Here is a 24,865-nt window from a genome sequence, read left to right as displayed (position 1 = left end):
TGCATCAGCAATCTGTATAGACTCATAACCAGAGACTCATTAAAAAAAAGATAGAGGAGAGAGGGGCTGGAGATTGATCAATCAATGGCCAATGATTTAATCAGTCACGCCTATATAATAAAGCCTCCATAAAAACTCACAAGGACAGAGTTCTGAGAGCTTCCAGGATAGGCTCTAACTGGTAACAATAAAATCATCTGTAGAGAAGTGATGTCAGCAACAAGGTGGAGTGAAGTGTTCCCTTTATCTCTCCCCTTTTGAGCTACAACTAAAGAAACATTCACTGACCAATGGAGGATACCCAGACAGCACAACAGGACTACTAAGAAAGCCACACAGCTTACATCTGAAGGTCAATGGACTGGCTCTGGAAAGTGGTGGAGATAGATGAGCACTCCCTTACTCTTCCTTGGCAGCTCTGTGTGCATGCCTGAACATTTTCTGGGTCAGCACGAGCAAGAAAAGTACCACTGAAGCACCAAAAGTGGGATGAGCCTTGGTGAGACTGTGGGAAGGGGCAGTAGCATGACCTGGGCCCACACATGAACACTTTTCCTGCCAGTGGGAGAGCTCACCTGGCCACTGCAGTCCCCACAAGTGTCCCAGACTTGGATCCCATGAAGAAGCCCCACTCACCAAGCACTGTGCCTGGTGTGAACATAAGAAGCAGCGGCAGATATGTGTGTGCACACAAACACTTTCCTGACTGACACCAGCTCCCACAGTACAGCTATGGCCCTACAACTGGGAACTCAGTGCAGCAGCAGCCCATGAATGCTTTCCCAGCTGGTGGGAGCACCCACCATACCTGCACAATTTCCAACAGATGGGGTGTGATCAGAAACACAGCTCCTGTTTGCTCCCCATGGTAGTAGGTAGAATCAGTGACCTGATACTACCACAAAGGAATGGGCAAAGGATCAGTTCATCAAACACCATGAGAAACTACAGCAACAATTCAGAGCAGAAGGAAAATGAGAAATCTCCAAAAACCAACCCTAAAGTCACAGAAATTTCCAATCTAAATGACAGAGAATTAAAAATAACTGTCATAAAGAAACTCAACAAGTTACGAGAAAACTCAGAAATTTTAATGAGCTCAGGAATAAAATTAATGAGAAGAAGGAATACTTCACCAAAGAGATTGAAACTGAAAAAAAAAACAAATTTTGGATATGAAGTACACAATTAATGAGCTTAAAAATAATCTAGAGTCCTTAAGAAATAGAGCTGAAATTATAGAGGAAAGAATTAGTTTTTCAGAGGATAGAAACATGGAAATACTTTAGGTATAGGAGGATGGAGAACTAAGATTTTTTTTAAAAATGAAAGAATTCTTCAAGAAATATCTGACTCAATTAGGAAAAGCAACATAAGGATTATAGGTATTCCAGAAGAACAAACAAAGCCAAAGTCAGCAGAAGGAGAGAAATAATAAAAATCAGAGCAGAAATAGAAACTGAAAAAACAGTAGAAAAGATCAATGAAACTAAGAGCTGGTTCTTTGACAAGATAAAAAAAAAAACTGACAAACTCGTAGCCAGACTCACTAAGACAAAAAGAGAGAAGGCTAAAATAAATAAAATTAGAAATGTAAGAGGAGAAATTACAACGGATACCACAGAAATACAAAGGATTATAAAAGAATACTAGGAAAAGCTATATGCCCACAAATTGGATAACTTAGAAGAAATGGATGCATTTTTAGACTCATACAACCTCCCAAAACTGAATCAAGAAGAAATATAAAATCTGAATAGACCAATCACAAGTAAAGTGATTGAAACAGTAATCAAAAACCTCCCAAAAAACAAAAGTCAGGACAAGATGGCTTCTCCAGAGAATTCTACCAAACATCAGAGAAGATTTAATACCTATCCTTCTCAAAATATTCCACAAAGTTGAAGAAGATGGAATACTTCCTAACTCAATCTATGAGACCAACATTACCCTGATAACAAAACCAGACAAACAGCACAAAAAAGGAAAATTACAGGCCAATATCACTGATGATCATGGATGCAAAAATCCTCCACAAAATATTGACAAGCTGAATACAGCAATACGTTAAAAAGATCATACACCATGATCAAGCGGGATTTATGCCAGGGGTGCAGGGACGGTTCAACATCCATGAATCAACCAATGTGATACACCACATTAGCAAAATCATGAATAAAAACCACATGATCAACTCAATAGATGCAGAGAAAGCAATTGACAAGATGCAACATCCATTTATGATAAAAAAGTCTCAATAAAATAGGTATAGAAGGAAAGTACCTCAACGTAATAAAGGCCATATTTGACAAACCCACAGCCAACATCATGCTTAATGGTGAAAAGCTAAAATCATCCCTCTGAGAACAAGAACAAGATAAGGGTGCCCACTCACACCAGTCCATTCAGCATAGTACTGGAGTGTTTGGCCAGAGTAATTAGGCAGGAAAAAGAAATAAAAGGAATCCAAATTGGAAAGAAATGAAGCTCTTGCTGATTGGAGATGACATGATTCTCTATATAGAAAAACCTAAAGAATCCATCAGAAAACTATTAGAAATAAGCGACAACTACAGCAAAGTTGCAGGGTACAAAATCAACTTGCAAAAATCGGTTGCATTTCTATACAGTAAGAACGAACCAGCAGAGGGAGAAGTCAGTATACAATCCAATTTACAGTCTTAACAAAGAGAACACAATATCTGGAACAAATTTAACTAAAGAGGTGAATGACCTATACACTGAAAACTATAAGACACTAATGAAAGAAATTAAAAAAGATATAAAGAAATAGAAAGATATTCCATTCACATGGATTGGTAGAATAACTATAGTTAAAATTTTCATATTACCTAAAGCCATCTATGGATGCAATGCAATCCCAATCAGAATCCCAATGACACTATTCACAGAAATAGAACAAAGAATGCCAAAACTTTTATGGAACAACAAAAGCCCCTAAATAGCTAAAGCAATCCTGAGAAAAGAGAACAAAGCTGGAGGCATCACAATCCCTGACTTCAAAACACACTACAAAGCTATAATAACCAAAACAATATGGTCTTGGCACAAAAACAGATACATAGATCAATGAAGGAGAATTAAAAGCCCAGAAATAAAACCACAAATCTATGGACAGCTAATTTTTGAAAAACCAGCCAAGAACATACAATAGACAAAAGAACGTTTCTTTAATAAATGGTGTTGGGAAAACTGGACAGCCACATGCAAAAGAATGAAAGCAGACCACTATCTTGCACCATACACAAAAATTAACTCAAAATGGATGAAAGACTTTAATGTAAGACCTGAAACCATAAACATCCTGGAAGAAAATATAGGCAGTACACTCTTTGTCATCAGTCTTAGAAACATCTTTTTGAACACCATGTCTACTCAGGCAAGGGAAGCAAAAGAAAAACTTACCAAATGGGACTGCATCAGACCAAAAGGCTTCTTCAAGGCAAAGAAACCATGAATAAAATGAAAAGACAACCCATCAACTGGGAGAAAATACTTGCAAACCATATATCAGATAAGGGGTTAATTTCCAAAATATATAAAGAACTCATACAACTCAACAATAAAAACAACCTGCTAAATAAATGGGCAGAGGATATAAACAGACATTTCTCCAAAGAAGATATACAGTTGGGCAATGGAACATGAAAAGATCTTCAATATCACTAATCACTAGGGAAATTCAAATCAAAACTACAATGTGATATCATCTTATACATGTCAGAATGGCTATAAACACCAAGACAAAAAATAGCAAATGTTGGAGAGGATGTAGAGAAAAGGGAAATCTCATACATTGATGGTGGGAATCCAAACTGGTGCAACCACTATGGAAAACAGTATAGAGACTTCTCAAAAAATTAAAAATAGAAATACCACACTAGCCACCTATCCCACTACTGGGTATTTATCCAAAGATCTTGAAATCAACAATCCAAATAGACTTATGCACCTATGTTCCTTGCAGCATTATTCACAATAGCCAAGATGTGGAAGCAACCCACGTGCCCATCAACTGATGACTGGATAAAGAATATGTGCGATAGATAGATATACATATGTGTGTGTATATATAAATATATATATGTATACACACACACACACACACACAATGGAATACTCTTCAGCCATAAAAAAGACAAAATCCATTTTGCAACAACATGGATGGACCTTGAGTGTATGATGTTAAGCAAAATAAGCCAGACAGAGAAAGACAACTACTGCATGATTTCACTCATTTATGGAAGATAAACACATGGATAAAGAGAACAGATTAATGGTTACGAGAAGGGAAGGGGGCTGGGGAGTGAGCAAAAGGATTACAGGGGCACAAATATATGGTGACAAATAAAAATTAGACAACTGGTGGGGAGCATGAGGCAGTCTATACAGAAATTGATAAATAATGATGTACACCCAAAATTACACAATGTTATAAATTATTATGACTTCAATAAAATAATTGAAAACAAAAAGATATATCCGCAGTGTCCATGTGGAAGAGATACGATTTTACCACACATTGCAAACCCAACTAGAAGAGATTAAGTCCAAAAAGTAGACATCTTTTGACTACATATTTTATTGTCCTTCATAAATTTCCCACTTTAGAATAACTCTAGGAGGCTCAATAAAAAGACTCAGTTGGTTCCGTCTAAATCATAAACGAGCTGAAAATATTTAGAGTTGCCTAGAGTAGTTGAATAGAACTTTGAATGAGGAGACTAATAGCAGATGACACTATTCATTGCGAAAGTTTGAGGTTGGCCAGTCTTTCTGTACTGACATATAACGTCTACAGATTCACGGTTACTGATCTTCCAGACATGGAGGCTTCCTTGAGAACTGGGGCCACGGTTTATTTGTATTTTTAACCAGTACCTGATGTAAAGAAAACATACAGAGATTCAGCTGAAAAAATGATTGGCCCCAGTCTCTTTATTAGCTACTGTTCTAAGAAAAAAATACTGGGTGAAAACATTTATGGTTCTTTCCCTCAAAAAATATTTATACACATTGAGGAACCAATCATTTATCAGATGCACATTTTAAAAAGAACATACTGCTAAAATGTGGGAAATGCAAGCTAGATTAGTATTTGAATGAAAATAGAAAGGTAAGGAAAGAATTGCAATAATTCCAGTAGAAGATTATCATCTGGATATAGAAATCTTGGTGAAAACTAGCAAAAATTGATGGAGTCAGGAAATACAATTGACAGAATATCCTATTGGTGGGGAATGCTAGTTGAAGTAGACAAAAATAATATTAAGTAAACAAAAATAATATTAACTCCCAAGTTTCTAACTTGGAAACTTGATAGATGTTTGTTTGTTATCGTTTTTTCAGACAGAAAACACAGGATCGGGGGTAAATTTGGATTTGGAAGGATATTAGAAATAATAACTTTATTTTGGATAAGTTGAGTCTGAGGTTTCTTGGGATATCAAGTGGAAATGTTAAATTAACGGTTGAGTATATGCCTTCTGAGGTCTAGGCTGGAGATAGGAATCTGGGAGTTATCCACATATTGAAGTCCTAGAAGTGAATGATGTTGCCTAGAAATAGGAACTTGTTGAGAAAAGGAGAGACTGTAGAGCTGAGCCCTAATAAAGTCCAACTTACAGAGGCCGGACAGGGAAATATGGTCTGAAAAAGAAGTGATAGAAAGGATAGATAGGCAGGATTTTCACTGTGTAAGGGACTATTATAGACAGAAGTCAGATTAGAAGGCAAGTATTTGAAGACTGAAAGACAGGTTAGGAAAAGCAGAGACTAAGTGTAGACCACTCTTTCATGAAGATTGTTTGTAAAAGAGAGAAAACAAATAAAATGCCAGCAGGAGAAGTGAATGATGACTGAGGAGGTTTTATCTCAGAGGATATCTGAGAAAGCTCAAACCCTAATTGGGAGCGGTGGGGGGTGGAACCCACAACAAGACCATTTACAGATATAAGAAACAGGAAGCACTACCAACAGTTAAATAAATTATTTAAGCGTCTAAATGACACAGTTCAGTGAGCAAAATGATAAAACAGCAAAAATAAACTCAGAAAATATTGCTTGAAAAATCAAAAATAAGAGATCAGAATTGCTTGAAAACTTCAAAAGCTCTTTATAAAAATAAAATAAAATATTCAAAACCTAAGGGGAAAAAAAGAGTAGGTACAAACACTCAAAGTTAGAAATGAAAGGGGAATAATTCTCCCAGAAAGAGGAAATTAAAAATACCATAAAAACACTTTACAAATTCTTATGCAAGTGAATTTTAATATCTCGTTGAAAGAGATGATTTCCTGGGAAAATGTAAATTATAAAAATGTATCTCGGGAGGGATCCTAAACCTCAACAGATCCTAACAGCAGAAGAATTTGGGACAATCATCAAAGTACTATTTTCCAGGCCCTCTCCCAAAGAGATACTTTCAGATATATTCATAGATGAATTATTTCAATCATCGAGGGAAAAGACCCTGCTGGTATTACATAAATTATGCCAAAGCGTGATCTCCCTCTTTCCGCACATCTCTCCAACAGAGGCGCTCGCCACCTTTTGTGTATGACTAACTTCTCAAGACTGTGTAGTAAACAGCCTGGGAAGCCTCTGTGTCTGCCTCTAGAACACAGGGCAGTTCTGTTTGCTGACCAATCTATTAAGAGAATCTCTCTCGATGATGCAGAGGTTGGGCAGATGTTTTGCAGCCCCTGGTAAAAGACTGAAATGTCCTAAAGCTGGGGCTCTTCAGCTGTCATGCAAACTCTGCATGAGCAACATTCCTGGGGCTCCCTCCAGGCCACCCTCCCCTCCCCCATGGACTACAAGAGGTAGAGTGAAAGGACATGAACTGGAACTCATGCTGTTTGCTGTGCTGGAATAACGTCCTTTAGCTCTGATCCAGGAGTTGTCTTTTTTTTTTTTTTAACATGCATGATGTTACAGAAGGCTAATTTAGGTTGCAAATAAGGTAAAATCTCAAACCCTTCGTGAGCCTTTCCACCTCTTACATGGTTTTTCCTCCATCTGGAAGCTTTCTTTCCTTGTCTCTCTTTTTTTTTTAAATTTTTTATTGCGTTAATGATAGGTTACAATCTTGTGAAATTTCAGTTGTACATTATTGTCTGTCAGTCGTGTTGTAGGTGCAGCCCGTCACCCTTTGTGCCCACCCCCCACCCCCCTTTCCCCTGGTAGCCACTAATCTGTTCTCTTTGTCCACATGTTTAAATTGCTCATATGAGTGGAGTCATACAGAGATTGTCCTTCTCTATTCTTGTCTCTATCTCTTAAACTCCCTTAGCCTCACTTTGCCTGATAGTTACCCTTTGGACCTCATCTCATCCCTTATGCATGGGCTAAATTCCTACTTACATGCTCATCTAGCATCTTGAATGTGTTTTATTGGGGTTTATCACAATAGATTGTTAGCTGTATTGCCAGTTATATTTTCATTAGTGTCAAGTTGAAAATCATGTCTGTTTTGTTTAGTTTCATATTTAACACCTAACATAATGTCTAATATAAGCACTCAATAAAATCTGAGAAAATAATCTGAGTATCTAGAACTATGTCTGACACACTAGATGTTTAATAAATTGTATTTATCATTATCGATAGTGGTGTGACTAAAGTAAATGTGCTTTTGTTTTACCCTCTGTGTTTATTTTGCTTAGAGAAAGCTCTTTTGGTTTGTTAGTTCTTTTGAATTTTTTTCTCTGATCGTCTAGATTTGTTTTCCCTTTAACTGTGAAGATGATTAGTTCTTTAAAGTATGCATTTGTGATGGTCAGTGTTTGGACCTCCTGAAGGTTGAAGGTTTATATTTTGTTTGTTTCCTTTGTGCTAGTATTTTGCAATATGTCAGAAAATCACTAATTGGAGAAATAAGCTAAATTTTTTTTTGAGGAAGATTAGCCCTGAGCTAACATCTGCCACCAATCCTCCTCTTTTTTGCTGAGGAAGACTGGCCCTGAGCTAACATCTGTGCCCATCTTCCTCTACTTTATATGTCAGACACCTGCCACAGCATGGCTTGATAAGTGGTGTGTAGGTCTGCACCCAGGATCTGAACCAGCAAACCCCAGGCCACTGAAGCGGAATGTGTGAACTTAACCACTGCACCACTGGGCTGACCCTATAAGCTAAATTTTTTATAAGTTTGCTTGAAGTTAGATTAATATGGTAGTTTGCAAAATAAGTCGTTAAAGGATAATAATAAATAAAAATATGAAAACTTTATGGTAATATTTTAATTATGAAGATAGCTTTCAATATTAAATAATTATTCAAACAGTAAATAAGACAGAGCGTCTATAGAAAAATATTAATAAAAAGGTAGAAACAGTAGGCTTCGCTTAGGAAATTTCTGTCAAATACTTTCTCTTTTCTATGGTTTCCTTCGCTTGACTTTTTTTTTTACTCTTTTCATGATGTTTAATGAAAGTGTACTGAAAGCTAAACTTAATACTGTAAATAATAACGCAAGTGGAATTTAAGGGAAGACACTCAAATAGTTTACTTAACTAAAACTAATGAAAGCTTGAGAATATCAGTAAAAAACAAATATCAGTTATACGTTAACCTAAAGAAAATGTTTTTTCAGCTGGAAATGTTATTTTAAAGTCAATAGAAACAGTGCAGAGTTTATTTTGAAGTCATAGTTGTGGTGTTGATAATCTCAGAATTTTATAGGTATATTAAAGAATTACCAAAAAATGACACAAAATCCCAGAACTCCAATTTGAGGTAATTCATAGGAGAAAGAATATTACTGAAGAGATAGATAGAAATAAAGGAAAATAAAATAAGATAAAATATATAAGCACAGATTTCTCAGATGCTAATGGACTCCTATGGTATTGCCAAAATGGTTTTTAGTTTAACATGCCCAGAAGGATTTTATGTGAAAGATCTATATATAGTCATTGAAGGATAACGAATAAGGTAATTTTACAGTGCGCATCAAGAATACTTTTGTAGAATTCCAAAAGGACACTTTTCCATTTCCACTGCTTTAATGTCTCTAAAACATTATGTACTCCTACACCATACAGAGAAAGTGCAGCTACAAGATAAGACTGAGAGCTTTAGTTCTTTTTGAACAAAAGCTTTGTCTCTTTTGTGTGCTCTGAGAAGACTGTTCTCACACACTCCAAATTACGGGTCTCAATGGTGCTGGCATTTTTATTCCTACTATCCCCTCTCAGTTTGCTCAGTTGTGAAACAATGGGACCAGGTTTTATAGTTTGTTGTTTGTTTATATGTAGATAACTATCCCTCTTCCTCACTTAATTTTTTTGGGAAAATCAACAGTAAAAATACAAATATATATACAAAATATATATGAATATCTTTTGTCGTCATAGTTGACATTTTATTATTTTACTTTTGAGGAAGATTAGCCCTGAACTAACATCTGCCACCAATCCTTCTCTTTTTGCTGAGGAAGATTGGCCCTGAGCTAATATCCATGCCCATCTTCCCCTACTTTATATGTGAGATACCTGCCGCTGCATGGCTTGATAAGAGGTGCATAGGTACACACCTAGGATCTGAACCAGTGAACCCTGGGTCGCTAAAGTGGAGTGCGTGAACTCAACAGCTATGCCAATGCGCCAGCCTGAAAGGTTATGTTCTAATAGTAAGGAGCAATTTTAAATTGAAGTGTTTTCATTTACTTTAAAGTCCAATATAATCTTTAATATTTCTTCATATTTGTAGGACATTTGTCCTTCCACTGCAAAATCCACATATCTAGGATATTAAAGAATCTAAACATATTTCCTTAGCTCTAAAATTTCCTGATGTTCATTTAAAATTATGTGATCAAAGCAAGAATTTTTAAAAAGTGGCAACGTTCTCAGAATATTGGTAATGCAAGTCTTGTGAATCATTTTTCCTCCCAAATAACAAGGATTTGTTCATAAATGCTGCAAGGTACTCTTAGGACCCACACTTCACACAATATGTATGTGGCTTACCCAATGGAAAATCAATGTAAGCACATGAGCTCTGACAGGCTGTTATCACCATTTTACAGAGCCGAAAATCAACCTGAAAGATAACCTTTTGAAATCCAGAGGAAAATACATACTTTTAAATTTCCCAGTCATTCTCTGTCAATGGAGACAAAGCTAGAGAATGTGTCTTTAAAGAGACATCGTCTCCTATGAATCATTTCAAAAACTGCATTTCCTGTTGGAAGTACCTTTTATCAGAATGAGACAAAACTTTGGACTGCCTTGTTTGACAAAATATGATGCATTCACATATTTTCTTGCAGAGTTATCTAATTTCAGGTACTCAGTCCCTGCTAACTTATCACTCCTGACCCTGGTGTAGAGGCACCCACTACCCAAAGAAATAGGAAGCGTTCAAAGTTTGTCGATTTTAATTTAACAGTGGGTGACATATTTTAATGTTTTTTAAAAATGGTGAAATATCTTCTCTGTTCCAAGCACTTTAGATAATTTATTTTATTTAATAATAACTACTTTCAAGCAGGCTAAGCATTATTAGCTTATTAGCCTCATTTTAGAACTAAGGAAACTAAGATTTAGAGAGGTCAAATAACTTTTTCTTGTTTGCATAGGTAATCAGTGATGGATAGCATTGTACAGTGCCAAGGTTGATTTTCAAAGGCCTGTGCTAACATCCTGACTTTCTTGTGATCTTAAAGAAGTACTGTGTCGTGGAGTATGCACTTCTAGGTGTAATTAGGAATTATTGGTCTAGACATAGATATGTGGAAGAGTACTGTAAACCTGCCTTATGCATTAATTATTTTAGGTTACTTTAAAAATACATATTAGTATAGTTCTGAGTATTTTTCTTATCACAACTAATGATTAAGCAAATAATTTATTAGTATGTTTATTTTCTTACCTTTATTAGTGTTTTGCATAGATCATATGGAACAACTATTGGGTTCTCTGCAATGCCCTGCATTTGAAAATACAGAAGCAAATAGATTTCCTTGGGTGGAGAGGTAAATGAGACTTTCAAAGTTTTCTACATGAGTTAATCACATAGATTTCTATGTTCTCATTCTGAAAATTTGTGAGTGGTGTTCTACAGAAAGAAAGTAATAACATGTAGGCTAAGAGGCAACATTATGAAAAAAGCATAACTTTAGGGTCAGACCCCCTGGCCTGTTAGAGCCGTCAGCTTTTAATAGGAACTTAACTAGGACAAATGTAGATATTTAGTAATAGGAAGTTATTACTCTCTGTACATGTGTGCATGCGCAATATCCACAGTATTTATGCAAAGAAAGAATTTTAAAGATATAGGAAACATTGAGACGATATTTTTTCATCAAAGAGATTGGGACAAAGAGGAGAAATGAGCAAGTCTGTATCTAATATATAAAAGAGAATGAAAGTGTTTCTCGGTGTCATCAGAACATTTCTGTGGCAGTAGATGGACCAGAAAAATGAACAAAGACAGAAAATTAACAATGTCTTATTGAATCTTGAAACAAATTTGTACCAAGTGTTTGTGTGCCATTCATTGAGAACACAATTATATGAACGCGTGAGTCACCTTCAAAGAGCTCATAATTTCACTTGTTCTAGCAAGGAAGATGGCCTTTGAAATGAACTTTGAAAGTTCAGTAGGATTTCCTTAAATGGCAAAATTGAGGAAGGTCATCCCACACAAATGAAATGAAAAAAAAATGCAATGTATGACAAGTGGTTATTATATTTTTGTAACACATACTACAAGCCCCTTTTTCCTTTTGCCCTAAGGGCATTTCTACATATCCCCTGAAAACAGAGTAATTAGGAACTTTAGATACCATGTTTTTCCAGATCATCATCTGTAGGCAGCTACTTTCCACCATATATTGCCCCGTATGTTGGCTATTAAAGATGATTGTCAGATGGCTACAGACAACTGACAAACTTCCAAACACTTTTCACCACATATATCTGAACCAAAAATATACTGGAATCCACTAGATATTAAAGAAGTCATTAAATGAATGAATGAATGAATTTAAAAGGAATTGGTCCCAAAGTAATTCAGTGAATATAGATAGATGTCAGGAGAGGAAAATGTTCATGTCTGTTGTGCTCTTAGCATAGATACTCCATTTCTCTGCACCACAAGACCTCAGTGCCTCAGCGCCTCAGCCTTTAGAAAGTGACCTTCATGGACGCACCCTAGACATTAAGAGATTATTCCAAAGAGAGTATCTATCTTCCTCCTCCTCTCCCCCTGATCTTCACACTTCCTGAAATCCGCTCTTCACTGGTCCTTCCCTTTCTATTACTGCCTCTCCCTCACCGTAGCACACAAATACACTCTCAAGGAACCACTTTTTCTATGGAATAAGTAATTCCAGATCCCTTCTTTGTCTTATAAAATATATAATGTCAGATATTGCTAATTTACTGCTTTTTGGGTTTTTTACTCTACCTACATTTTGGGGAGAATTTAGAGAAGAAATAGGGAATAAACAAGTCAGGAAAGGTTACATTGGAAATGAAGATGATGATTTCTATTCTGGGCTTTGGAAGGTTTCCTACTAACAAATCTAAATTCTTTTCAAGTTCATGACTGATGATTTGACAAGTACCTCTCTTCTCTTATACATGGGTTCTTTTTATCCCATTTTTATTTATTCTATTGCCAATACTCTCATCCTATTTTTGTAAAATAAAATTTTTTGCATTGTTATCACTAAGGCAGGGTTAATATCCACTGAATTTGCATATTTCTAAGCCAAAGATTACTCTTGTGACCATGGAGATGGAAAAAGAAATTTATACATAGCACCATCACAAATAGATTGATGTACTGAAAAGTTACCTAGCAATGGAGAGTGCTTTCATAGAATGGAGAGCCTTCATATAAAATAAAAGTAGTTTTCTTCTTTCTTATATATATTGGGACATTGTTGTGTAATTTGAAGGCCCCATATTTCTGATTTATGTACTTGGGATTTTTTACAGATAAAGAATACAGACTGTTTTGATGAAAAATTTTTGGGGTCAAAACTTGATCCTTTCTCTTCATAGTCTTATTATCCAAGAATTTTCCATACCTACTTGAAATACAAAATATACAATATTGAACATCTATGAAAGTATTTAAATTTCAGCAAAACAAGTAAAAGTGCTTTATAGTAATGATGTTATAAATTAGGTGTTATTCATTTAGATAACATCAAAAGCAAATTAGGTAAAATAATGGCTACTTAGAATGAAGGAAGGACCTGGTTGTAGTCATGGTAAAATGGACAATGGCAGCCCTAACTTAAAAGCACAAGTTTATTAAAACAATAAAATAAAACACAATAAAAGTCAAACAAAATGCAGTTATTTCATTCAATAATATATATTGAGAACCTATTTGTTCTAAGCCCTTTTCAATAGTGTTTAGGATGCAGCATTGTATTCCATTTTATCAACATACATGGTATATAGACACGGACGAAAGAAACAAAGCTATCTTCTTTCATCAAGTTTGTATAATATTGAGGGAGTATAGACAACTAAATTAAACCTAATGAGTAAGTAAATAATTAATATATGAATAGGTGATATGTGCCATGGGAAAAAATAAACAAGATAATGAAGACCAGGGATGGTTGGTGTGAGGATAAATTTTCAGTTTTATATAGAGTGATCAGAGTTGGCTTTATTAGAAGATAATATCTGAGTCATAACTTGACAGAAGTGAGAGGGGCAGGCCTGTGGATATCTTTGGGAAAAAATCCAAGAGAGAAGAAATAGACAATACCAATCCTTAAGACAGAAGCTTGTCTGGGCTCATTCAATGTGCTGCAGGAGGAGGCTGGAGTGTGGCTGGAGGAGAGTTCACCAGGGAGGTAGTATTCCAACATATTTTTGAAGTAAAAGGGGGTAATTCAACCACTATGCAAACTTTTATCAGAGATCCAGAGCCTGTTATTTGAAGAGAAGAACTGACCTCTTGAGGAAGGACAATGTGATGCCACCATAAGTGTATTAAGACAACAACAACAACAATAAACAAATCTCATGATTCTTCCTCAGGGGGATCTTCAGCCATTTACCAGGGTAACTATAAACTGCAGAAAAAGAAGACTGAAGTTTTCAAGGACTACTTTATACAGCATCTGAACTAACAATAATGCCGTGTGGCTTAAAACCTCATCAGGTTCCTGCAGTTAAAATGGGAACAAATACGTAGGTTATAGGTATGCAGTGGCATTTGAGCCAAGCTTATCTTACAGTGGTTTCAGTGGGTCTACGGACTCATCCTGGGTTTATTTTCAGTCTCCAAGTGAATAATTGACACAGATACTCAACAACTGGCAGAAGCTTCACATTAGTTCCCAGACCTGAGAAGCCATTATGGTTTGAGGGATCCAGTTAGAAGACCAGTTCTTTCACCACAACAAAAATAGCGAATCATAAATAATATTAGGACAGCAATCATAAACAGTAAAGTTTTAGGGAGCTAGACCCTATCATATCCCATTCCATTCATGTGTCGGGCTCCTACACATGCAAGATGGACTATGGTCTATATGGGCAGAGTATCATAAACTTAATTAGGTGATAGCTTAAATTTGGCATCCTGTGTTGTAGTGGTCTCTTTAGTAGAATGAACCTACTTAGCATGTGGTTATTTATCTGACAAATAAATTCTTTAAATCTCTATCAACTATGAGGATTAAAAATAGTTCACTTTTATCTGAAAAGGACAGGAGCCCACATTTGTGATCATGCCACAGGACTATATTAAATCTCCTGCTCTCTCTCACTAATCTAGGTCTTGAAATCTTGACATTCTTCACCATATCCACACTTTTCACTATGATGATGCCCTCATGCTAATTGGAACTAACAAACAGAATGTAGTCAGTGTAAAAGATTCCCATTAAGATACTTGCTTATCAAAGGTGGATACCTATTCTGCTGACTGGTAAAAAATTTTAGAGTACCAGTGATTTGGGGCATTCTAGAACATTTTCTCTAAGAGAAAGTTTGAACTGTGTGCCTAACACTAAGAGAGTGTTTCATCACTGGTTAATGACCATATGCTGTTTTTGGAATATTATTCAGTTTTTATCAGGTGAAAAGCTGCCAATTTTGGATGGATCCCAAAGTGAAAAAGAGCTCTCTTGTAGTTACCAACTAGCTGTCACCTGGTCTCCCACTCAGGCCACATGATGTCACTGAGTCATTGGTGGCAGACATCTGTGTTGTAAGAATGCAGAGCCAATGTCTCAGTGAAGACACAATAGAAGAATTTCAAGGAAGACAGTAGGTAGAGAGAGGTCATGCTTTTATTTTGACAGAGAAATAATAGCCATTTCAAAGATATGACCTGGTTTTTTTCTGGGCCCTAGTAGAAAATGAATGCTTGACTACAGGATACCTGAAGCTGTTCATCACAAGCAGAGAATTATCAGAACCACGGAGTCATAAAGTCAGGAAAATAAAGTAGCAATCTATTTTATGAAATGATACAGTCAAAATCAGATCAGATGGCTCAATTAAATTATGTGATCACTGCTAACCAGATCATACGGCTCACTTAAATTATGTGATAAGTAGTACGGTTTGAGTGTCTGTGCTCCCCCCACATTCATCTGTTGAAATCCTGAACCCCCATGGTAATGATATTAGGACATGGGCCTTTTGGGGGGAGGTAATTAGGTCATGAGGGTGGACCCCTCATGAGTGAGATTAATGCCCTTATCAAAGAGGCCTGAGCAGAGTGACATCAGCATTATGGTGGAGTGAGCTCTTGCCTTTGTCTCTCCCCGCAAAATGAAAAGGACATTCATAAACCAACAGAGGACATCCACACAACACAGTAGATACAAGAGAGTCCCACACAGCCATATATCTGAAGGTGGGGGTGCTGTACCTGCCCCCAGGAGGCAATGGAAGGAGGAAAGTGGATCTCCTCTCCCTCCCAAGCAGCAGTGACCCTGGGTGTAGGACCTCACATTGTGGCTGGTGTGCAACTCTGAGGATAAGGGGGAAAAGGCAGCCCTCTGCAGGAATGCTTTCACTCTCGGAGTTGCATCCCAGCCCATGGGAAGCACTGCTTCGCATTGAGATGGCTAAACAATCCCAGGGGTGTGCCCACCAAGCTGAGCACCCCAGGTGGGCAGACAGTGAGTGCAGATTGGGAGTGGGAGCACATGCAAAATAAAGAGCCCTGTCCTCATCTTGCTTGCCACACCAACTCGGCCAGTCAGCCTGAGAAGAGGATCCCCACAAGTGTGCCTCTGCCTACTGTGTAAAGCAGCAGTGGCCAGTGGGCAAACACAGACAGGCCCTATCAGCACAACTTCCAGCGGACAAGCACAACTTTGTCAGGGGTCGTGGTGGGCTAAGAAAACACAGCTCCTGCCCCACCCAGTGGTGGCAAGTGGAATCTGTGACCAGATACTACCACTATGTGATGGCAAAAGTCCACCCCATCAAATAGCATGAAGAAGCATATTAACACTCCAGACCAGAAGGAAAATGACAAGTATCCAGAAATCAATCCTGAAGTCATAGAAATTTACAATCTAAATGGCAGTGAATTCATAATAGTTAGCAAAAACAAACTCAATAAGAAAACTCAAACAATTCAGTGAACCCAGGAATAAAATTAATGAACAGAGGGAATTTTTTACAAAAGAGATTGAAACTATAAACTATAAAGAAAAAAAACAGAAATGTTGGAGATAAAAAATCACAATGAATGAGATAAAGAAAAACCTGGAATCCTTAAAAAATAGAGCTGATATTATGGATGACAGAATTAGTAGTTTAAAGGATAAAAATATAGAAATGCTTCAGATGGAAGAGGAGAGAGAATTAAGACTAGAAAGAAATGAAGAAATTCTCTGAGGAATATCCAACTCAATTAGGAAGTGCAACATAAGGATTATAGACATTCCAGAGGGAGAAGAGAGGGAAAAAGGAGCAAAGAGTGTGTTCAAAGAAATAATAACTGAGAACTTCCTACACTTGGAGAAGGAGCTGGCATTACATGTAAATGAAATTAGTAGAACTCCTAATTACACCAATGTAATAGACTTTTTCCAAGGCATATATCAGCAAAGGTCAATGACAAAATATATTGGGGGCAGCAAGGTAGAAGAAAATAACCTACAAAGGAACCCCTATCAGGCTTTCAGTGGATTCTCAGCAGAAACCTTACAGGCTAGGAGAGAGTGGAATGATGTATTCAAAATTCTGAAAGACAAAAACTTTCAGCCAAGAATACTCTATCCAGAGAAACTATCCTTTAGATATGATGAAGAAATAAAAACTTTCCCAGATAAACAAAGCTGAAGGAGTTCATTGCCATAAGATCCCCCCCCCACACACAAGAAATGATCAAGAAGGCCCTCATACCTGAAAAAAATAAAGGAACTACAAAGCCCTGGGCAATGAAATAAATAGAAAGACAAAATCAGAAAATTGCAGCTCTCTAGTAGAACAGGTTAGCAAACACTTAATTATAGTATTAAAGATAAATGGAAGGAAAGCATTAAAAACTATAATCACTTCATTTTAAGCATAAATTCGCAACACAAAATGGAATAAGTTGTGACAACAATAACTTAGATGTAGAAGAGGAAAGGGATGGAAACTGCTTAGACTAAGGAAAGAAGAGGCTATCAGAAAATGGATTATTTCATCCATGAGATCCTTTATACAAACCTAATGGTAACCAGAACCAAAAATCAAAACAGAGACACAAATGATAAGAGAAAACTGATAAAACTATCATAGAGAGCCAACAAACTGAATTGGCAGTGAGAAATACACAAGACAAGAAACAAGGGAAATACAGACCAAGTGGAAAACAAGTGATAAAATGGCAGTATTAAGCCCTCCTATATCAATAATCACTCTAAATGTAAATAGATTTAATTCTCCAATCAAAAGACACAGAGTGGCAGAATGGATAAAAAAACAAGACCCAACAATATGCTGCCTCCAGGAAACACATCTCAGCTCTGAAAACAAACAGAGGCTCAGAGTGAAGGGATGCAAGATGATACTCCAAGCTAATGGCAAACAAAAGAAAGCAGGTGTTTCCATGCTTATATCAGACAAAATAGACTTCAAGACAAGAAAATGAGAGACAAAAAAGGGCAATATATAATGATAAAAGGGACACTCCACCAAGAGGACATAACACTTATAAATATATATGCACCCAACACAGGAGCACCGAAGTACAGAAAGCAACTATTAACAGGCCTAAAAAGAGAAATTAACAGCAACACAATAATAGTAGGGGACCTCAACACCCCACTTACATCAATGGATAAATCATCCAAACAGAAAGTCAACAAGGAAATAGTGGAATTAAATGAACAGATGGACTTAATAGAAATATAGAGAACACTATCCAACAACAGCAGAATACATGTTCTCTTCAAGTGTACCTGGAATGTTCTCAAAGATAGACCATATGTCGGGAAACAAGGCAAGCTTTAATAAATTTAAGAAGATTGAAATCATATCAAGCATCATTTCCAACAATAAGGCTATGAAACTGGAAATCAACTACAGGAAAAAAGCTGAGAAAGTCACAAATATGTGGAGACTAAACAACATGCTACCGAACAAACAATGGATCAATGAAGAAATTAAAGGAGAAATCAAAAAATATCTGGATTCAAATGAAAATGAAAGTACACCATACCAACTCATATGGGATGCAGCAAAAGTGATTCCGTAGCACTACAGGCCCACCTTAAGGAACTAGAAAAATCTCAAATAAGTAATCTTAAACTACACCTAACAGAACTAGAACAAGAAGTGCAAAGAAAGCCCAAAGTCAGCAGGAGGGAAATAATAAAAATTAGAGCAGAAATAACTAAAATAGAAACCAACAAAAAAAAAAAATAGGAAAGGATCAATGAACTAAGAGATAGTTCTTTGAGCAGATAAACAAAATTTACAAACCCTTAGCCAGATTCACTAAGAAAAAAAGATAGAAGGATCAAATAAATAAAATTAAAGGGGGGCTGGCCCTGTGGCACAGTGGTAAAGTTCACACGTTCTGCTTCTCAGCGGCCTAGGGTTCACCCGTTCGGATCCCGGGTGCGGACATGGCACCGCTTGGCATACCATGCTGTGGTAGTCATCCCACATATAAAGTAGAGGAAGATGGGCATGGATGTTAGCTCAGGGCCAGTCTTCCTCAGCAAAAAGAGGAGAACTGCAGTAGTTAGCTCAGGGATAATCTTCCTCAAATAAATAAATAAATAAAATTAGAAATGAAAGAGAAATTACAATGGATACCGCAGAAATACAAAGGATTATAAAAGAATACTATGAAAAACTCTATGCCAACAATTGGACAATCTAGAAGAAATGGATAAATTCTTAGACTCATACAATTTCCCAAAACCTAATCAAGAAGAAATGAAGAATCTGAATAAACAAATCACAAGTAAAGAGATTGAAACAGTAGTGAAAAAGCTCCCAGAAAACAAAGTCCAGGACCAGATGGCTTCTCTGGAGAATTCTACCAAACTTTCAAAGAACATTTAATACCTATCTTTCTCACACTATTCCAAAAAATTGAAGAAGATGAAACACTTCCTAACTTATTCTATGAGGCCAATGTCGTCCTATCCCAAAGCCAGACAAGGAGAACACAAAGAAGGAAAATTACAGGCTGATATCACTGATGAACAAAGATGCAAAAATCCCCAACAAAATATTAGCAAACCGAGTGCAGCAATACATTAAAAGGATCATACACTACGATCAAGTGGGATTTATTCCTGGGATGCAGGGATAGTTCAATGTCCATAAATCAATCAATGTGATACACCATGTTAACAAAATGAGTAATAAAACACACAGGATGATCTCAATAAATGCAGAGAAAGCATTTAACAAGATCCGACATCCATTTGTGATAAAAACCCTCAATAAAATAGGTAAGGAAGGAAAGTACCTCAACATAATAAGGGCCATATATGTCAAACCCACAGCCAACATCATACTCAGTGGGGAAAAACTGAAACTACCCCTCTGAGAACAATAACAAGACAAGGGTGCCCACTCTCATCACTCTTATTCAAGATAGTACTGGAGGTTTTGGCCAGAGCAACTAGGCAAGAAAAAGAAATTAAAAAGTATCCACATTAACAAGGAAGAAGTGAAACTCTTTCTGTTTGCAGAAAAAATGATTTTATATCTAGAGAACCCCAAAGAACCCATTGGAAAACTATTCGAAATAATCCACAAGTATAGCAAAGTTGCAGGGTACAAAATCAACTTGCAAAAGTCAGCTGCGTTTCTATACACTAAGAACAAACCAGCAGAGGGAGTTCTCAAGAATACAATCCCATTTACAATCACAAGAAAAAGAATAAAATGTCAAGGAATAAATTTAACAAAGGAGGTGACAGACCTATACAATGAAAACTATGATGCATTATTGATACAAATCAATGACGACATAAAGAAATGGAAACATATTCCATGCACATGGATTGGTAGAATAAATATAGTAAAATTTCCATATTACCTAAAGCAATCTACAGATTCAATGAAATCCCAATCAGAAGCCCAATGACACTATTCACGGAAATAGAACAAAGATTCGTAAAACTCATATGGGACATAAAAGACCTAAATTGGTAAAGCAATACTGAGAAAAAAGAACAAAGCTGGAGGCATCACAATGCCCAACTTCAAAATATGGTACAAAGCTAGAGTAATCGAAGCAGCATGGTACTGGCACACAAACAGTCACATGGATCAATGGAACAGAACTGAAAGCTTAGAAAGAAAACCACACATCTATGGTCAGTTAATCTTTGACAAAGGAGCCAAAAACACACAATGCAGAAAAGAAAGTCTCTTCAATAAATGATGTTGGGAAAACTGAACAGCCACATGCAGAAGAATGAAAGTAGATCATTATCTTTCACCATACACAAAAATTAACTTAAAGTTGATTTAAGACTTGAAGGTAAGAAGTGAAACCATAAAACACCTAGAAGAAAATATAGCTAGTACACTCTTTGATATTGGTCTTCAAAGCATCTTTTCAACTGCCATGTCTACTTGGGCAAGGGAAACAAAAAATAAACAAATGGGACTACATCAGACTAAAGAGCTTCTGCAAGGCAAAGGAAACCAATATCAAAACAGAACGTCAACCCACCAACTGGGAGAAAATATTTGCAAATCATAAATCTGTCAAGGAGTTAATCTCAAAAATATATAAAGAATTCATACAATTCCACCACGAAATAAAGAAACAACCCGATCAATAAGTGGTCAGTGGATATAAACAGACATTTTTCCAAAGAAGATATATAGAAGACCAACAGGCACCTGAAAAGATGCTCGACATCACTAATCATTAGGGAAATGCAAATCAAAACTACAGGGACATATCACCTTACACCTCTTAGAATGGCTATGATTACCAAGACAAAAAATAACAAATGTTGGAGAGGATATGGAGAAAAGAAAACCTTCATACACTGCTGGTGGGAATGCAAACTGATACGGCCCGTATGGAAAAGAGTATAGAAATTTCTCTAAAAATTAAAAATAGGAATGCCATATGACCCAGCTATCCCACTCCTGGGTATTTATCCAAAGAACTTGAAATCAACAATTCAGAGAGACTTATGCACTCCTATGTTCATTGCAGCAGTATTCACAATAGCCAAGATGTGGAAGCACCCCAAGTACCCATCAACTGATGAATGGATAAAGAAGATGTGGTATAAATATACAATGGAATACTCCTTAGCCATAAAAAAAGACAAGATCGTCCCCTTTGCAACAACATGGATGGACCTTGACAGTATTATGTTAAGTGAGATAAGCCAGCCTGAGAAAGACAAACACTGTATGATTTCACCCATGTGTGGAAGATAAGCAAACATCTGGACAAAGAGAACAGATTAGTGGTTACCAGAGGGGAAGGGGGCAAGGGAGTGGACATAAGGGGTAATGGGTACATATATATGATTACTGACAAATAATAATTTACAACAGAAATTTCGCAATGTTATAAAGTATTATGACCTTAATAAAATAAAAAAGAGAGCTGAGAAAGCCCCCTTGCACTTTTCATCATGTGAGGACACAGCGGGAAGAAGGCCATCTGAGAACCAATGGAATCTCACTTGACACTGAATCTTCCAGTATTATGATCTTGGACTATCCAGCTTTCAGAACTGTAAGAAAAATATTTCTTTTGTCTGTAAGCCACCCAGTCTCTGGTAAGGCAATCGGGCATCCGAGACCCCCGTGACATTTATTTCTACTGTACCGACTCCTTTGCTTCTACTCAAACCTAGGGCCCCATAGGAGTTCTGCAGGACCAACAGAAGGAGGAGGAGAAGGTGTGCTCCTTGATTAGAGGGTTCAAAATAATACATTCAGGCTAACCAGAAATATACTGCCATTGCATTAAAAACAATTTTTTAAGATGTGGCATACAACTTATGCTGAGGGCAATGAACTGAAATATTCACTTTGTATGGATTAGGAAATTGCCTATGGTAAAGACAGACAGAGAGGAATGGCAAATGGCATAGCTGCTTGGCCAGGCATACTGCAGGAGTATGACCAGATGGTCTAAGACAAGGAAGTTTGTGGGAGAAGCATGTAGATAGGGTCCTGTGAGTGAAAATAAAATATGTCCATTTTGGTGTTTCAGGTTATTACCTATCAGAGAACATTCATTACAGAGGTAACATTCAAAAACCAAGTAAAAGGATGGTTTAACTTTTGGAGAGCACTCAGTCACTACCCTTGATGCTCTCTCCCTGAGAACATGGAAGAGAATGGGCCCAGCAGTATGATGGGCTCCCTGTTCCAATACACTTGTAGCTATTGCTTCTGCTGAAATCTTGGCCTACCCATTGGAATTCGCTTGTTCTTCACTCATGGTCTGTGGGATCACACTTCTACATGAGCCACCTTCATGCAGGAATCTGTCTTGGTATCTAGCTATGCTCTCATGGTTAGCCATGCTCAGAGACATGAAAAAGACTGCAGGCAGTCCAGCTTGTGAAAGTGAAGATTATAGGGCCAGTTTTGAAAATGTTATATTTGAAGTGACTATCAGCCGTAAGAAGTTTATGTTCAATAGGTCTTTGGAGTTAGAAAGATCTAAGGTGATGCTATAACTTTGGTAGTCCTCAAACTATAGGGTATTTAAATTCATGAGGTCAATGGACCACATTTTTTTTTTCATCAGTGAAGGGGCACAAGGTTGGATGTTGGTACTTCAACATACAAATGTTTGGAAAAGAGGAGAAAAAAGAAAAGGAGACAGAAAAAGAAGATGGAAATGAAACCAGGAGAGCATGTTGTCTTGGAAGTAAAGAGAAAAAAATATAAGGAGAATACCCATTTACACCAACTCTTATCAATAGGTCAAGTAATATGAGGACTGAAAATCTCACATTCAAGTAAGTGACTTGATGAGCAGTGTCAGAAGAAAAGCCTGACACAGTGGTTTGAGTGGAGAGTAGGAAAGGAAGGATTAAACTCTGAATTGAAAGCACTTGCTTTAAAGAGAAGTTGAGAACTAGGAAGTAGCTGGTGGAGGAAGAGGCATTAAGAAATGGTGTTTTAAATATGGGAAAGTTAACAAGATGCTTGTAGGCTGATGGGAATGACTTTGTAAAGAGAAAAACCAATACTGAAGGAGTAAAAGTGATATTGCTGGAGTAATGACTTTGAGTTATGAGAGAGGCCTTCCTCTGACTCTGGACAGAAGACCTGGAGAGGCCCTGGTAGCAGCTGGATTTGGCAGCAACCACTTTAAATACCTTTCATTTGCCGCTGTTTTTATTATTTACCTCTGGGGAATCATACATTAAATTACCAACTGTACTTGGTTTAAAAACACACATACATACAATTTAGATATTCTGTTTAACTGTAAAATATATTAATTTTGCAAATAATGCCAATATGCCTTTAAATTTTGATAGTATATTAATTATTTTAAGTGCCTCAAATCTAATAGATAAGCATATTTATATATGTGTCTTGTATATATATATACAAGACACATAGATATGTAATATAGGTATTTATCTGTATGATTAAAACTGAAAATTCTCAGAAAAACAAAATGTACTTCCAAATGTAGGAAAATGCAACTCATCTTTCGGAATGTCCTCAAAAGCAAAAATCATGTAGTCTGTTGCAAGATCACCGTAATGTAGAGAAAGCCTCAAACATTATATAGATTGACTTCTAATTGCTAAGTCAATAACACATTAGAAAAGTTTTTCTGCTATGATTTCCAACACTTGCAAAGAATTACTCCATTATGTATATCTTGACATTCATCAGTTCAGATTGAGACTTTTTGAAGTTTAAAGAAAGGAACTATGATTTCAAATATACTTTGATATTTTGAAATAATGAGAAATAACTTTCATTGAGTGATCTGCCACCTTTCTTTGAGAAACTTTGTTCTCCCTTACTGATGTGCAGTATGACTGCCTAGTAACCACAATTGTTCTTAAAGCTAAATGCAGAGCACCGTGTGTATGCGGTGTGATTAGGAAATGAGTTTTCCAAGTTAATAAAATTGTATTTATATGTATCAAATTATACCATATAAATACAAATAGTGACCTTTGTGTTCATTTGATCTAGACTTCTAATTTTTGAATTAGGAAATTGAGTTTCAGAGAGGTTTACTGTCCTGTCTGCAGGTTTATATGAGTACTTAATCCAGGTGTTAAAGTTTTGTTTCAATCCTATTCAATCTTAATTTGTTTAAATATTTTAAGTCATCTGTGTGAAGCATAATTCCAAGATTGTCCCCAGGATATATAGTTGCCACTTGAGTGTGGGCAAGACCTGTATATAAAATGGAATGT

This window comes from Equus asinus, chromosome 10, assembly GCF_041296235.1.
Source record: "Equus asinus isolate D_3611 breed Donkey chromosome 10, EquAss-T2T_v2, whole genome shotgun sequence".
NCBI lineage: Eukaryota > Metazoa > Chordata > Mammalia > Perissodactyla > Equidae > Equus > Equus asinus.
Note: the sequence above shows the minus strand (reverse complement) of the source record.